Raw genomic sequence first — 16514 nt, forward strand, 5'->3', positions numbered from 1 at the left:
GGGGGGCACCTGTTATATTGCCTTTGTCCTTCCTCCGACCTATGTGGCTCCAGCGAACCATCACAGGCACAAACGAGCCAAGGACATTGAACAAGCCGACTCTACTGGAGCACAGTTCCTCGATGCAATAAAGGGACTCGTTCCACTCTGGGGTCCGATGGCGAACAGCCGTGCCATCCGACATTTGACCCAGGCAGTTGAAACGACCATGAACATTACAGCTGGCATCCTCACAAATAACACAGCCGAGCTTCAAGCGGTCCGCTTGGTGGCTCTTCTGAACCGCCTAGTTCTAGATGTGGTTCTAGCAGATCATGGAGGAGCATACCGCATCATTGGGTCCAGCTGCTGCAACTACGTACCGGACAATTCACCCTCAGTGTACAAAGCCATCGAACATCTCCACAGACTTTCCTCCGAGGTTCATCAGGAACAAGAAGAATGAAGAATGGTCGCTTGGGAGTTGGTTCTGGAGTGCAATAAAAGACTGGGGGTGGAGGTTGTTTATGATTATCCTGATACCGATCATTGTAATTTGTGTTTTTTGCCTGGGCGTCCAATGTCTGCCACCTTTGTGTTCGCTTATTGCAAATTGCATCTGCCGCAAGACTCTGGACTTTGAAGCCGAACGAATGAAAGCCTTGTATGATGTAGAAATCCGCAATATCATGGGGATTGACGTGAATTAAACAAGCTGGCTAGACATGTTGAAAAGGGAGGACTGTTAGAATCTAGATTACGGCATCAACAATATCGGCGCCACCTTGTCCCTTTTCCGACTTATGTGTGCGCGTAAGCAGCAGCCATCTTGTGTGCCATGGCCTCTGTGCCCACTGCCGATAGCCAGCGCGTCTCTCTCCCTCTCTGACCCCGCAAGCATCCCCCCGCGCGCTGACAGCCCACGTTCTCACATGCTTGGGCCATAAACCACCCCTTCAGCACGGCCCTGCCTCGGAGCCACATCCCGTACCCGGCTAACACCTCCCTCCGTCCCTTTGATGATCACACATCCTTTGATGAACCCCCTTCCTCTGTGCCCGATTGTCCGGCCCGATCCCAGGCCATCACCTAGCCCTGCGGATGCAGTTTATTGCCCCTTACAGTAGGAAGCTGTCCCTCTTCAAAGAATCTATGACTGATCAAAGCCCCCGCCCCATGAGATCCGATCAGCCGCCCGCATTCCGGGAATCGGCGGAATGCCCTGGTGTGCGATAGTCATCACCTACTGTGACCAGGGTGGGGACTTCTACTGTAAATATGTGTGGGAACAGGCCCAAAGTGAGGATTCCGAGGATGTCTTTCCATACATCAAAGTATTGACAAAAATTTGTTTCATGTAATAAAGCAATAAACCCGTGTATAAGAGGCCAGGCCTCAAGGATGCGTTTAGAGCACCTCGAGAAGATACCCTGTTGTCTGATTTGACGTGTTCTGCTCCGTCGGAATAAACTCCTGTTTCTCGCCTTCCAGTCTCCAGCGCCTGCCTCTTTGTTTGGTAACCGTGAGTTGGGTGAGAGGCGGCTAACGCCGGGCAAACCTTGAAAAGGGGTAATCGACCTGATCTGCCTGACCCTTTTTCTACAGTACTAACCCGTAATTGGAATGTGGTACATATACATGCCAGTAAATTATGTGTAGTTTACAACTATGTATGGTATACATAATAGCCCCTCAGGGCACTGATAACCGTTGGGCTGAGATAACAATATTTCAAATACACGAGTTACCCAACAATTATTTGGACAAAAATGAAGTTACACATTGAGAATATGTACTATACAAGCAAAGTGCTTTGAACTCATGCAGTCAAACACAAATTGCAATATGGCGATTAACAGTAACAATGATAAGAGAATTCCAACATGTATGGAAATGTAAAAAAAGTGGCTGTTGATATATGCAATAAGCAGAAAACTAACCTACTTTTGTGAAATGTGAGAATTACCCTGATTTCTTTTGTGATGACAATGATATAAATTGGTTTTAAAAACTCCCAGAAGGCACATAATGGGCTGGAAAGGGGAGAGGTATAAAAACATGACTTAGCTAATTGTCAATCAACCTCGAGCAAGGCTGTGAGGCTGAAACGCGTTGGTGAAAGCAGACTGGCTCTGCATAAGAAATAAAGCAACTTGAATCAAGACTCCTGAGTGCAGCGTACCTGTTTGGCAAATAACAATCCTAGGCCACTGGTTTGGCCTCACGTTTGTACCCTCTGTTGAGCGCGTCGTATTGGAACCACATTGTTTTCATATATATATATATATATATATATAAACATTAGACTGTGACTCTGCAGGAAAACGTCACTTACTTAAGTGTTGTTTGTGGGCCTGATGCGGATTTTCAATGGTGGGATGAGAGTCGGGGGAAGTTGCTCGTTGCCCACAGTAAGATCCAGGTGTGTGTGAGGGGAAGGAGCAGCCACTGCCCACTGGGGAAAGTACTTACATTAGAGTGCTGCTCCGTTTGGACTCGGAGCACCGAGTTCGGGACATCCTCCTCCTAAGCCTGTCAGAATTGCCTCAACCAATCGTAGCGGGACACTTTGAATTTCAATGTGGACTGGGAAATCATTCATTGTATGGCGACATCTGAGGAAGTTGATTACGACAAAATGCGTCATGCCGCTTGACAAATAAACAAAAAATGAGCTTCCTGCTGGACCCGTGTGTGCTCTACTTCTTTCAAAATGTGAGGAGGTGTGGATTTGAATATATATACATATATGTACACCTTTTTGGCATCACTGATGACATCTCAAATGAAATCATTAATGACATCATCCAATAAATGTGTTAGTTTGTTTCATAGTTTACATATGGCGAGTAGCTACCATATTACTTTTTTACCTAATATTGTATAGCCTGTTTCCAGATAATGGGTGTTAAGTGTTTACAAAATGTATAGACTCCTAATGCATCATAGGTGTGTAGAAGTATTGACCACGTTATAAATCTTTGCATTGAAAAGTAAGTCTGTGTGCAGATGACAGCTGACGATTGGTGTTCAGAATGTTCCACACAAGTTTACGTACTACATACTAAGCACTACACGCAGCCTTGAGAAATTAAATAGAATTGTCAGAGCATGACAATTTCTGCATAACATAGATGGCTATGTGCCTTAGGTACTAACCTATATGCATGTGCTTCTTTTGCTTCAGAAGATGGGCTATAAGTATATTCTTTAGCACCTTCAGACCTTGGTTATTTTAAGCGAATAGTGTCTTTTTTTTACAAGGGTTGCATAGAGTGTACACTGTTCTTAATAGATACTTTTTAATACTCTGGTGTATTTGTCAAGAGAGTTTCACTATCTGCAAAAAGTGTGGTAATGAGTAAACTCTATCCATAAAGTAAACATTGTTTACAGTACCCACAGTTCTACTCATATCAACTTCCTTTCTCCATGTAAAAAAAGGGCCATACACAAAACATGTCTAAGATCACACTGCAAGCTAGCAATGTCTTACTGGTTCCAGATAGCTTCCTACCTATTTACATCCTTGATGTATGTAAGTTTGGTGACTGTAAGGGGTGTGATACAGATAAAATCTGTCCATTAATTTTGGAAAAGACGTTGAGTATTTTGAGTAACTTGGCTTTCTCTGAACAGTTGTATACATATTGAACACCATGTGCAATATGGGTTTTCCATATATTTGTGGTTATTAATGTGAACTAGGCTACCCGGATGGTATAGGGTCAATGTTCTATGAAATAAAGGCTAAGAACAATTTGTTTCCTAGACCCAGCAAGCACTGCTTGAGGGAATATACCACATTAATAAACAAGCTTATTTCAAAATTTCAAAGTCATGTTTCTTTTACTTGTGTTTAAATTCTTCAAAAAAGTCTTTGCTGGTGGCCAAGATGGCGTCGGAGTAGGACGCTTCTTCAGGTCTCTCCGGCGCCGATCCGAAAAAAGCTACTAACAGCGCGGTCCTGGTGTAGCTGCCCGGGTCCAGAGGGGTGGCGGAAGGGCCCCCAGCGCAGCGGAGTGCAGCGGTGCCGTCTGAGGAGCGGAGTGACCCTTGAACGTCCGCAGGGATACCTCGCCTCTGGGGCCTGTGAAGCACCGGCCTCGCGTAGTCGGGGAGCCGACGTGGTGACTTGCTGCGCTCGCGGCACTTGGGGAAGTGCCGCCTGTGTTTATTCAGCGCCTGCCGGAGGTGGGGGCAGGGGTCCTGCCGGCAGGGACACGAGCCTGGGCTTCAGAGCCCTGTTGCGGAGGACGGCGGGGACAGCAAGAAGGTGGAGGTGCCTCCGGCGGCCGGACAGTAGAGGTGCGGTGAGCACGCCACGGAGCGTCCAGAACCGGCAGACTACCGGCGGGCTGCGCAGACCGGGGCCACTGGAGGAGCGTGGTATCACGCGGGGCCCAGTGCTGATGTGAACAGGCGGTGCAGGGTCGGAGTAAGGGCCCGGCTGCGGTGCCGACCCGAGCGAGGGCTGTCGGCAGGGTGAGTGCCTCCCCAGGAGGGGGCGTGAGCGGCCGTGACACCTGGGGCAGCGGGACCTGGAGCTCTCTACAACTGCTTTGGCTTATAGGCGGGGGCTGGCTGGACGATTGCAGTTGCCACGTGGTGCCAGGGCGACCGGCGTCGTGATCCACGGCCTCGAGTGAGCAGTGCAGAACCGTTTGGATCACAGACCCCGTTAGGGGACCGGATTGCTGGGGCCGGACTGCTGCACCCTTGCCCCCTGGGTCCGCATCTCATCTGCATCTGACGCAGTTCCGGTTCAGTTACTTCCCGGAGGCCACGGCGTGGACAGCGCTACCCTTGGAGTGGACTGTGACTGCCTTGCCCTGGAGAGCCCTGCCTCCTGCTCGCACCTAGTTGGTGGTAGGGTCCCCTGACCCCCAGCATGTGGCTCGCCTGCTTCAGATCTGCCTTCCGGTGATCCCTGGATAGTGAGGGGGTTCCATTTGAGCTGCCTGGTAAGAAGCGTTGCGATCCTCGGGCTCCACGAGCTCCCATAGCGCCTGTATCCTGTCTGACTGGGGGGGTCTGTTCCCCCGGTCTGCGTGTCACCAGCCAAGATGACCACCGTGTCACGCAAGGGGGGTCGACAGGGTAAGGATGGAGCTTCCAAGTCCTCTCAGCAGCCGGCGTCCCCGGGGGCCAGTGGCTCGCAGAAGGTGTCGGATGACGAGGCGCCTGCTACTAAGGCCTTCATGTCTGAACTATTTGCATCCATTAAGGAGGATATTTCTGAGCTCAAGGCTCAGTTGGCCTCTGACCTGAGGGAAGTGCGCAGAGACGTGGACGGCATTGGCGAGAGAGTGGCGACCCTGGAGGACCATGATTTGAGCATGGCTAACGATGTGCACTTGCTGCAACAAGATATCATCCGCCTCACCGAACAGAATCTGGACCTACAGTTGCACACGGAGGACCTGGAAAACCGTTCCAGGAGGAACAACATCCGCATTCGGGCGGTGCCGTGGGATGGTGAGGCGGGAGACCTGCGTGGTTACGTCCGGGACTTGTTTTTACAGATCTTGGACGAGGAGGAGGTGAGGGAAATCGAGATGGATAGAGTACACAGAGTGGGTCTGCCTAGGCGAGGAAGGGGTCCCCCTCCTGACATCCTCGTCTGTGTTCATGATTTCCAAATCAAAGAACGCATTCTCCGCAAAGCCAGGGCCATCACGTCACTGCAATTCAGGGGCCATGCCCCTCAGCTGTTCCAGGACTTGGCAGCCTCCACGCTGCGGAAGAGAAGGGAGTTTCGCCCGGTGACTACCTTCTTGAGAGAACGTAACATCTCCTACTCATGGGGCCACCCCTTCAGGATCATCTTCCGATGGCAGAATCGGCTGGCACAGATTAATTCTCTTCAAGCAGCAAAAGACCTCTTGGGTCTACAGGATGTCCCTTCTTCACAGGAGGCGAGTGCTTCGCCATCTAGGAGACGCCACCGCTCGTCCTCATGGCATAGGGTTGGGGCTTCCCCAGACCGGCGGCGGCCGGATCGTGCCTCTGGTTTGCAGGAAAGGGCCGAAGCAGTGGCTTCGGTGGCCTCAGCCACTCTGGCGGATACGCAAGAAAGCTCTGGAGCGGCATGACCACCACGGATTTGATCTGACCAGGATCGGCGCTGGGGGGGCTTCGTTGCCTTGGTCTGGGTATGGATGTACTTTTTGGGAAGACACCTCAGACCATGGCCGCGGGGGTTGACCAACTGGCACCCCTGCTCCACTTCCAGTTAGGAAGGCCCCTCACGAACTTTGGACTACTGGACCTGATGAGTATTCTCTTTATCCTTTATGATTTCCACTTCTTTTGTTTGTTGTTTCTTTCTCTACGGGTAGGGTTGGGTGTTGGGGAGTTTGGGGGCTCGGGGTTGGGGGGGCTCTGTGACTTGTGCTATGCTTGGATTGCTTATCTACTGGGGTGGGGTGGGGATGGGGGTTGTTGGGGACGGTGGGGAGGGACCCGTGACGGAGGGCCGAAGGGGATGTTTGTTGTGTGTCTGCTGCTGAGTACGTACTTTACTGCTGGCACCTTAGTGCCACGTACGCTCTGGAAGCTACTGGTTGTCTGCTGCCTGATGGCGGGGCTGAATGCGGGGTGGGTGGCACTTGGCATGCTGAGAGCGATTTTTGGGTTTTCTTTCCGCTATGCCGCTTAGTGTAGGGACGTGGAATGTTAAGGGCTTGAATTCGCCACAGAAGCGGCAGAGAGTACTGAAGTATGTGATGGATCATCAACTTGATGTAGTTGGATTGCAAGAAACCCACTTGGCACGAAAGGATGAGGCGAGGCTTCGCCATAGGGCATACCCCATTGTTTACAGGTCCTCTGCTGTTACGAAGCATCGGGGGGTGGCGCTTCTGTTCAGGGCTACGTTGCATTTTCAGCCGGTGGAGGTCCGACATGACAAGGAGGGTCGATGGCTGATGGTTAAGGGGCACATTCAGGGCAGGTTGTGTACGTTTGTGGTAGTATATTTGCCCACTGCGGGTCAGAACAAGTATTTGCAAGAATTGCTGGAGAAGATTGGGGACTTTGCGGAGGGGCTCTTGCTCCTGTTGGGAGATTTTAACTTGGTGTGGGACAGGGACTTGGACAGCTCGGGGGGGCGTAGGGCGGACACAGGGGTCTTTTCGGATTCCACGCAGCAAGGGGTGGGGGAGTTGGGTCTAGTAGACGGATGGCGAATTTTCCACCCTGCCATGAAAGACTACACATTCTTTTCACATGTGCACCACTCCTACTCTCGCTTGGATCACATTTTTCTTAGCCGGTCCCTCAGAGGGAACATTTTAGATGCCGCCATTCTTCCGATTTCGGTATCGGACCACAGTCTCTTGGTGCTCACTCTCCGTTGGGCGCCACCCGACTCCGCGAGCCGGAAGTGGTACTTCCCGGCGTCAGTGGTCAGGGATGAGGTTTCCACTCAAGCCTTACGCCTGGCCATCCGTGAATTTTTCGAGTGCAATCCACCGTCGGATACTTCTCTGACGACTACATGGGACGCCTTTAAGGCGACGATCAGAGGGACGTGCTTGGGCCTCAACTCGCAACTCAACACCCTGCGTAGAAAGGAGCGGGACGCACTGGAAGCCGAGGTGCTTGAACTCGAGAGGGCTCATAAGCTCAATCCCTCGAGGGTGACCCTGCGTCCGCTTACGGCGGTTAGGGGCAAATTGAAGGCTCACTATGCAAATAGAGCCGAGCTTACTCTCTTGCGATTGGGGCGACATTCATACTCTAGTGGCAATAAGATTGGCAGACACTTGGCCCGGCAATTGCGGGACAAGAGGGAACGAGAATATATAGGAGGGATCAGAGACCCCGCAGGAGTTCTCCATCATCGAGACGGGGCGAAGGCGGACATATTTGGCCGCTTTTATGCCGATTTGTATACGGGCGAGGAGTTGGATGCGACGGCGCAGCGGGAGTTCCTGCAGCGCTTACCGCTCCCACAGGTCTCCAAGGCGTGGAACGATCTGTTAGAGGCTCCGATCTCGAGGGAGGAAGTCCTCTCCGCCATTAAAAACTTGAAATTACATAACGCCCCCGGCCCGGATGGGTACACTGCTGTCTTCTATAAAACCTACGCAACTGAGGTGTGCGACTTTCTAGTTGCCCTCTTTACTGACATGGCTACGTCCGGAGTGAATACCGGGACTCTGGCGGAAGCGGTGATTACGGTCCTGCCGAAACCGGGGAAGGATCCTGAGCTCTGTCCCTCCTTCCGCCCCATAGCCTTGCTTAATATTGACGCGAAGCTGTATTCGGCGATACTAGCGAGCCGCCTCCAGGACTTGTTACCGGCGATTGTACATCCGGATCAATCCGGTTTTATCAAAGGCCGCCAAACGCACGACAATACGCGCAGGGTGATTCATCTCATTGAGAAGGCGAACAGGTTCCACATTCCGGCGGTATTGGTAGGCCTAGATGCGGAGAAGGCCTTCGACCGCGTGGACTGGAGCTTTCTATTCCACACGTTGCAGGCGTTTGGGTTCTCCGACCGGTTCATCACCATGGTGAGGGCTAATTTCTGTAGCCCGCGCTCGAGGGTGGCGGTGAACGGCCACCTATCGGCCTTCTTCCAGCACTCGCGAGGTACCAGACAAGGATGCCCCCTCTCTCCCTTATTGTTTGCGCTTAGCATTGAACCCTTGGCGATGGCGGTCCGGGAGCATGAGGGGGTGAAGGGCATTCCATTCACAGGGGAGCAGCACAAAATCTCTCTCTTTGCGGATGATGTTCTGCTATCAGTGGCTGACCCCGCTAACTCTCTCCCATGCGTGCGGGATCTTTTGCTGGAATTCGAGGGAGTGGCTGGCTTCAAGGTAAACTACGGCAAGTCTTATGTCCTGAATTTAACCTTATCACAAGCCGACGTTGCTCGGGTAGGCACTTCGACGCCGCTACCCTGGGCTTCGGGCTCGATACTTTACTTAGGAGTCCACCTCACCCCCACGGTGGGTGGCTTATTTGCAGCCAACTTCCCGCCCTTGGTGGCTAAGACGCGGGCCGAACTGGAGAAGTGGAAGCCCAAATTCCTGTCATGGTTGGGTAGGGTGCATGCCATTAAAATGGTCCTTCTCCCTAAATACTTGTATCTCTTTCAGGCCCTACCGATTCCACTGAGCACTTCATTTTTTGGACAGCTCAGAACATTGATCTTAAAATTTGTCTGGCAGGGAGGTAGGGCTCGGCTTTCGTTTGCACTCTTGCGACGGTTGCGGGCTGACGGAGGGGTCGGCCTCCCGGACCTACACCTCTATTATAAAGCTGCCCAACTAAGAGTCATGGTGGAATGGTCACAGCAATTTTCCGACAAACACTGGTTGCATATGGACCGGAGCGTGACTGGCCGGTCCATCTGGGATTTGGCCTGGAAGCCCAAGCGTGATCGACCGTTGAACGCGTACATTAGTACGCCCACAGGGACTACACTGAAAGTGTGGGACACCCTGGCGGGGGATGAGCGATGGACGACCTTCCCGTCTCCATTCACTCCATTGCATTTCAACCCGGCGTTCCAGCCGGCACTCGCCGAGGGTCCCTTTGATACTTGGAGGGAGGGAGGATGTCGCGCATTGCTCCATCTGTTCCATGGCTCTGATCCCCTGACTTTTGAGAATTGCATGCGGGATTACCATGTGCAGCCAACTGAAAAATACAGGCATATGCAACTGCTCCACTGGGCCACGTCACCAGGAGTTCGGGAGGCTGCCACGAGGCCTCTCTCCGAATTTGAGGCCTTTCTGCTGAAAACATCTGCCATGAAGGGGGCCATCTCCTTTCTATACCAACTGTTGCTTCGTTCTGCCCTTTCTCCTAGACCGCGTTACATGGAACAGTGGGAGGAGATGGTGGGGAGGGACATCGCCGATGGAGAATGGTCGGCGTTGTGGAGGGACATGACGCAATTTAACCACTCAATTCTACTGAGGGAGGCTCATTTGAAGACTCTCACACAATGGTACATGGTCCCCGCCCGACTTCACCGTATTTACCCGGTAGTTTCGGATAGATGTTGGAGGGGCTGTGGCCTACTGGGGGACTTCCGCCACATCTGGTGGGATTGCCCGGTCATCAGACCCTTCTGGGACGAGATTCTATCCCATATTAAAGATATTTTGCAGTATCCCATTGATGACTCTTTGGCATCCGTGGTCCTGGGCCTGCGGGATCCTGGCCTTGAGCACCAGACGCGCGCAGACAAGAAGATTCTATGGCTCTGCCTCGGCGCTGCCAAGCTCACGCTGGCGGCCGCATGGAAGCGGAAAGAGGCACCGGCGATCTCACTTTGGCACGCTAGGCTGTGGAGGCTTCTGAGTCTTGAGAGAATGGCGGACATCTTCCTAGGCAACTACAAAAACTTTAAGCACACATGGGGCCCCCTGGTGTCCTTTCTCTCTACTGGTTTACCCTCGGCAGTTTGCCCGGCATCGCTGAGGACCCTACATCTGTTTCAGTTCTAAGTGTGTGTGATGGATGAATGAGGAATGGATGAGGCGCCGTCACGGGAGGGGGGGGGGTTGGGATGGGGGAAGTTAAGTTTGTGTTCCGCTATTGGGGCATATGTGCCGCTGGGACGAGGCTTAGTTTGATGGCTTTGTGACTCTGAACTTCTACCTGCTGGACTAGACGTATTCCCCAACTGGGGTTACATTCGAGACTACATCTTTTCTGCGGATGTTGGAGCCTGGCATCTACTCGCTTCTCTTGCACTACATTATTGCCTCGTCTTGCATTATTGCTTTCCCACTGTATGGGACCATCTATGCACCCGATGCGGTGACTTTTGTTTACTGTTTTATCTCTGTGTTTTGCAAAATAAAAAAATTTTACAAAAAAAAAAAAGTCTTTGCTAATACAGAGCCCACTCCTAAATTTCCCCCAAAACAATATTTTCATTCACAAATATCCAATTTGTTACTAACTCATTATTTAACTTGTATTTTGCACTGAACTAAGTGCGTTGTGCCCAATGCACTTTGGGACAAACTCCCTTCCTCAGGGGTTGTGTATCATAACTGTAAGAACAAAGAAACAAATGCAACAAGCCAGCAGTAACAATTGAAAAAAATATAAGAACATGAAATTCCAAGATCTGTACTCAATTATGAAATTTGTAGGTAGTGTTGAACACCACACCATGCCAACATGTCCCCAAAAGTATATTGAAGTTTAAAGAATAGATAGCCCCAAACCACCAGTTGTTCCAAACGATGCAGTATTTGTGTCGATAATTACATTTTTAATGAGTATCAATCCAATTGTGCAATTCAATGTGCAAACCGTACTAGTGTAAAACTAATAAATCAGAAAAATCGAGTGATTTCAACAAATTACTAATAAACACTGTTATTGATGCATTTAACTGAAAGAAAACTGTAATGGATCTGTATTAAAACCAAAGGCATCCATTTTTTCAACAAGAGGCAGATTCTGTTAACATACCACTGCTTGATACTAGTAACTTCCCAACATTGATTCCCGAACCGTGTCCAATTCTCTCAATCTAATAAGTAACTGCAACACAAAGTATCTGGGTTAAAGTCAGATCACATAAAACGCAGACTAGGCCTTACAAACTAACCGCATGTCAATCCCACAAACGCTCATCTCTTGATAGTGTGTTTCAAGGACTCTAATCTCTTCTCGAAAATGCGGAGTAGGAGACGATCACATACTGGTGAGATATATCCAGTACGAACGGAGTTCAAAGTTCCTAGATATCAAGATAGGACTGTTACCATGCTATGTGTATCGGAAATACAGTTGCCATGTTGCTATGTGTCCAGATTGATATATCTATACCAAATATCAACAAGTGAATAAGTAAAAAGATGGTTGTCTGTTATACAACAAACATTACAAAAGTCAGGTATATCCAGCGAAGGCAGCATTTCAAAGTTAGCAGAGAGACGCAGTAGACTCGTTACTCTGCCCTGTGGCACAAAATAGCGGCTGCCATATTGCTCAATGTGTGTATTGCTTTACCAATATGAAGAGATCAATGAGAACTATGTGTTCATTTAAGCAACAAAGCATGGTACTCGATGACCACAACAAAGAGAATAAGCCCAGATTCGATTGTGTGAACATAATAAATGAATATGTATTGAAAGATAATCTGCAGCTCGATGTGTGTCATACGTGGTTATCACAATGAACTACATGTGCTCCTGCTAATCGCGCTGTGCTGAACAAATACTAAAAACCTAAATGGCCCAATTTCAAACTAGTGTGGTGATGAGACACCCGAAGTAGACAGAGTGAATATCAGAATATGAAAATTGAGATAGAAGCCAACAGTATACGAACGTAAATGAGGTCCATTAATATCTTGATAACATATCAATCCCTCAATGTTGTAAATTTGGTGAGTTTTAATTGTTACGGTCGCTCATAAGAAGCATCTCCTGTCAGTTTTGTTACTTAAGCTTTTTGGGGTCAACGTATCAAAACTTCTAATCCAATATGTCTCTCATTGTAATAACTGATTATTGTTGCGTCCTGTGTGTATCTGAACTGCTTACATTTTTTAAAATAGTAGTTGTGAGATAGTGTGTTTGTGTTCTAACCAATGAAGGGCTAGGTTTGAATTGATGTTTTTATTCCGAATCATACTCTTATGTTCGGTAATTCGAGTTTAATTTTTCTCTCAGTTTTTCCAATGCAGACAATGTCACATGGGCATTTAATGCTGTAAACCACATTCTGTAAATTAAAATCCTTAGAATGTCGAAGTTTGATTATTTCTCCTGATCTTGGGTGTGAGATGGTATTTCCCAGTATAACATTGTTGCAATGGATGCACTTTTGACATTGTTTAGTTTCTGTGTGGTTGAAATTACTGGTATTGTTATGTGTTAGTAAGATTTCTTTTAGATTTTTTGTTCTGGTGTAGACAAATAGGGGTTTGACGTCAAAAAGTCCTCTGAATTCTGGTTCATTCTGGAACAGTTTCCATCTACGAGTAATAATTTTTTTGATAGTTTGGGACTTTGTGGAGAACTTAGAAACAAACACAACTCTATTAGAAGGTTCTTTGGCTTGTTTTCTCAGTAATTGTCGACGATTCAATTTCATGAATTTGTCCTCGATATCATCAAGTAATTTGACAGAATAATGTCTTTCAAGGTATCTGGTTTTACTTTCTTGTATCATATTCCGGCAAGTTTCCGTGTTGGAGGTGATTCTCCAGATTCTCAAAAAATGAGAAAACAGTAACTTTTTAATTAAATCCGGGGGGTGGAAACTGTGCTACAACAATGAATTGTTTCTGTCTGTGGGTTTCTTGTAAACAGTAGTGCTTAAACCAGTCTTGGTCTTTTTGATCCAGACATCCAGAAGGTTATTTCTGTGTGATTAATGGTGCTGGTGAATTGAATTCTTGAGTCAAACTGATACAAAACACTGATTTGATGATGCAACTCTTCACATGTGCCTTTCCAGAATAAAACAATATCATCTATATAGCGACAGTACATGCCCAAATTCTGTTGCCATGTCGAATTCTCCACAATGTTATCGTATTCAGACTTCGCCATGAATATATTAGCTTACGCTGGGGCCCCAGCAAATCGCATCGAAGTGCCTTTGAGTTGAAAAAAACATTTCTCCTTCCATGAAAAATAACTATGATAAATACAAATATGTAAGAGTTCCAATAGGAACACTTTGTGTGCCTTAATCGATGATTGTCTCAATAGTGCCCATTCATCCGCCTCTATTCCTTCAAGATGGTGGATCGACGTGTACAGTGCTGTGACGTCAATTGTATACAAACTGCAGTTGTTCATATTGTCAATCGGGAGATTTTCTAGTTTATTGAGAAATTGTGTGGTGCCCTGGATGTATGAGCTCCATGTTTGAACAAAAGGTTGTAAAAATGTATCTAGGTATTTCCCTAGTGGTTCAAACAGTGAACAGCATCCCAATATAATTGGTCATAACGGTGTGTCTCTTACGTTCTTGTGTATCTTAGGCAACATATATATCCGTGGTCTGCTGGGATATGGTGTGGTTAAAAATGATTTTGTGGATGAACTGATCCATCCTGAATCATTCGCCTTTTGGAGAATAGTTGCCAAAACTTGTGTCGCTTCAAATGCTGGGTCTTTGTCCAGTTCCATATATGTTGAGAAGTCATTCAAGTGTTCTTCAACTGTAGATATGTAAAATGTGGTGTCCATACCCACCAGAGCTCCACCCTTATCTATGGATTGAAATGTTAGCTCATCATTAGTAGCCAAGGATTTTAATATGTTCTTCTCTCTTCTTGGTAAATTTAATTTTTTTGTGAGATTAATAGTTAAGCTCTTGCAGGTCCTTCTTTGACTAAAATTTCGAATGTATCTAACATTTTGTGAGTGGTAGGAGCTTGAACTACACGTAATTTCCTTTGGGGTTCTACATTGGTGAAAAATGCCTCAAGTGTATTGTTCTCATGAATCTGAATAGAGCTTTTTCACTCTCTAAGGCGTTTGTATTGTATGTGGAAACAAACGATGTGCCCTTGTTCAACACTGACGTTTGCTGTTTTGATAATGTTACCAAAGAAATGTTGACCACTAGACTTTGTCCTGACTCCTGAGATTTTTCTGGATCTTTATTTTTTCTCTCTGTGTTTTCCTTTTGAAGTTATTAGCTTTGTGCTTGGAATACTTGGTCGTTGGCCAGAATTGTGTCATGTGGATAAAAAAGTCGAATGAGCGGATGTAGATGTTGATTAAGTGGTTTCTGAAAAGGTGTTTTCTGTGGTTGAGTATTCGTTAGTGGTGCTCTTGCTGGGTCGGTGTCTTTCCCAGACACTATAATCTCCGAAGATGTATTAGTTGTCTTCTTGTAATTCCTTCTCTGGGCATAAACTTCCGCTCATGTGATGTTTCATTAAGTTTGTAATCAATAGTGACTCGTTTAAACTTTGCTAGTTTTGTTTCCTATATTTCTGTGTGATAGCTATCTATTTTTTATTGATTTCTTCCAAGGTGTTGCACATAACACATGCTTGCTACACCTACGGGAGTTGTGTCTGTGATGGCATTAATGATGCGTCATATTATTCTGAGCTAATTTGTACTTAATTGCAGACCTGTAATACCATACATACCATACTAATGTCACGATTCGCTCCATGTGCTCTCGTTCCAACTACCAGGGGGCCGCATAGTGGGACTTTCCAGTCTTCTAATAAGCTTCCAGACCCTCCCCTGCATGCATTTCCTGCCTTCCAGCCATTTGGACACTTAATGGGAATTGTCATCCATTCCCAATCCATGCCGGATTTTGTGGAAGCCAGCCTGCATATACTTGACACAACAGTACCATTGTGTGAAGAAGACGATTGGCTAACTGAGCTTGGGTTTGCTTCTGAAAAGGTCCCAGCAAAAAGTAAGCAAAGTGGAGGAACCCTGCAGAACCTTGAGTCGATGGTGCAGGACTATCTGAATGACCCAACAGAGGTCTATATTCATGATGACCCATTGGCGTATTGGCATGGGAAAAGAGAATTGTGGCCAGAGATCCCCAACCTGGCTATAAATTACTTGTCTTGCCCACTCGCAAGTGTGTCTTCTGAACGTGTTTTCAGTGCTGCTGGTGGCATTGTAACTTGCAAAAGGACCCGCCTCTCGCCCAAAAATGTGGAGAGGTTAACAATGATCAAGATGAATCAGCACCTCATACCACTAGATTACAAAGTACGAGAATACACGCCGGATGAAGACAAGGAGGACACCAACTTAGATGAGGGAATTTCTTCTCTGTTAGGTGACCTACTCCCGCCTGAATTCGCAGAGTATGAGAACGAACTCTGCTTCCCTGACACCGAGCCCTGAAAATGAGCCAATGAATCAATAACTTTCTTTTTCGTCCTTATTCACTTTTATTCCTGTGTGTATGTCTTTCTTTGTTTTGCAAAGTCAATATAACTAAAAAATGTACCGTAATCACCTAATCACAAAAACAAGCCCATCAGCAGAACTGTCTTCACTTATTTGCTTATTGATTTGAAGGTGCCGCAGTCTGCATTCCTCAGGTTCACAAGTTCACAAGAAAATGCTCCTCTATCCTCCTCCTCCAGACTCCTATTTCCCTCAAAGCAGAGGGCTGGATTACGCCCAATGAAGAAAGACTCTGCACTTGTGGGGGTGTTCTACTTCTTTGCGGGTGAGTTGACAGCTCTGGGGCCATTGCTGGGAAGGTCTACTACCGGATAAAAGTGGTTTGGACAAAATCGGAGGCGACATTTTCTTTGCGTTTTTGCTGACTTGCTTGTCTTTGATGTGCTGTTTAGGAGGGTTCCGGGTGTTTGTGGGTGGGTTTTGTGGTCTGGGAGCACTGCTGGCACAGTCTAATTTTGATTGCATTTGTTTTTCAGTAAATCCATGGTGGAAAATGGGAGTTATGACCTAGCTGCACAGCGCGTTTGGACAGAAGGCCGAAAAATATTGTAAGTATGAGATTTTCCATTTTTGGTTTTTGGCTGTTTGGGGGTGTTGTGCTTTTTTGCGGGTGGGTTGGCGGGTCTT

This window comes from Lissotriton helveticus, chromosome 5_1, assembly GCF_964261635.1.
Source record: "Lissotriton helveticus chromosome 5_1, aLisHel1.1, whole genome shotgun sequence".
NCBI classification, from domain to species: domain Eukaryota; kingdom Metazoa; phylum Chordata; class Amphibia; order Caudata; family Salamandridae; genus Lissotriton; species Lissotriton helveticus.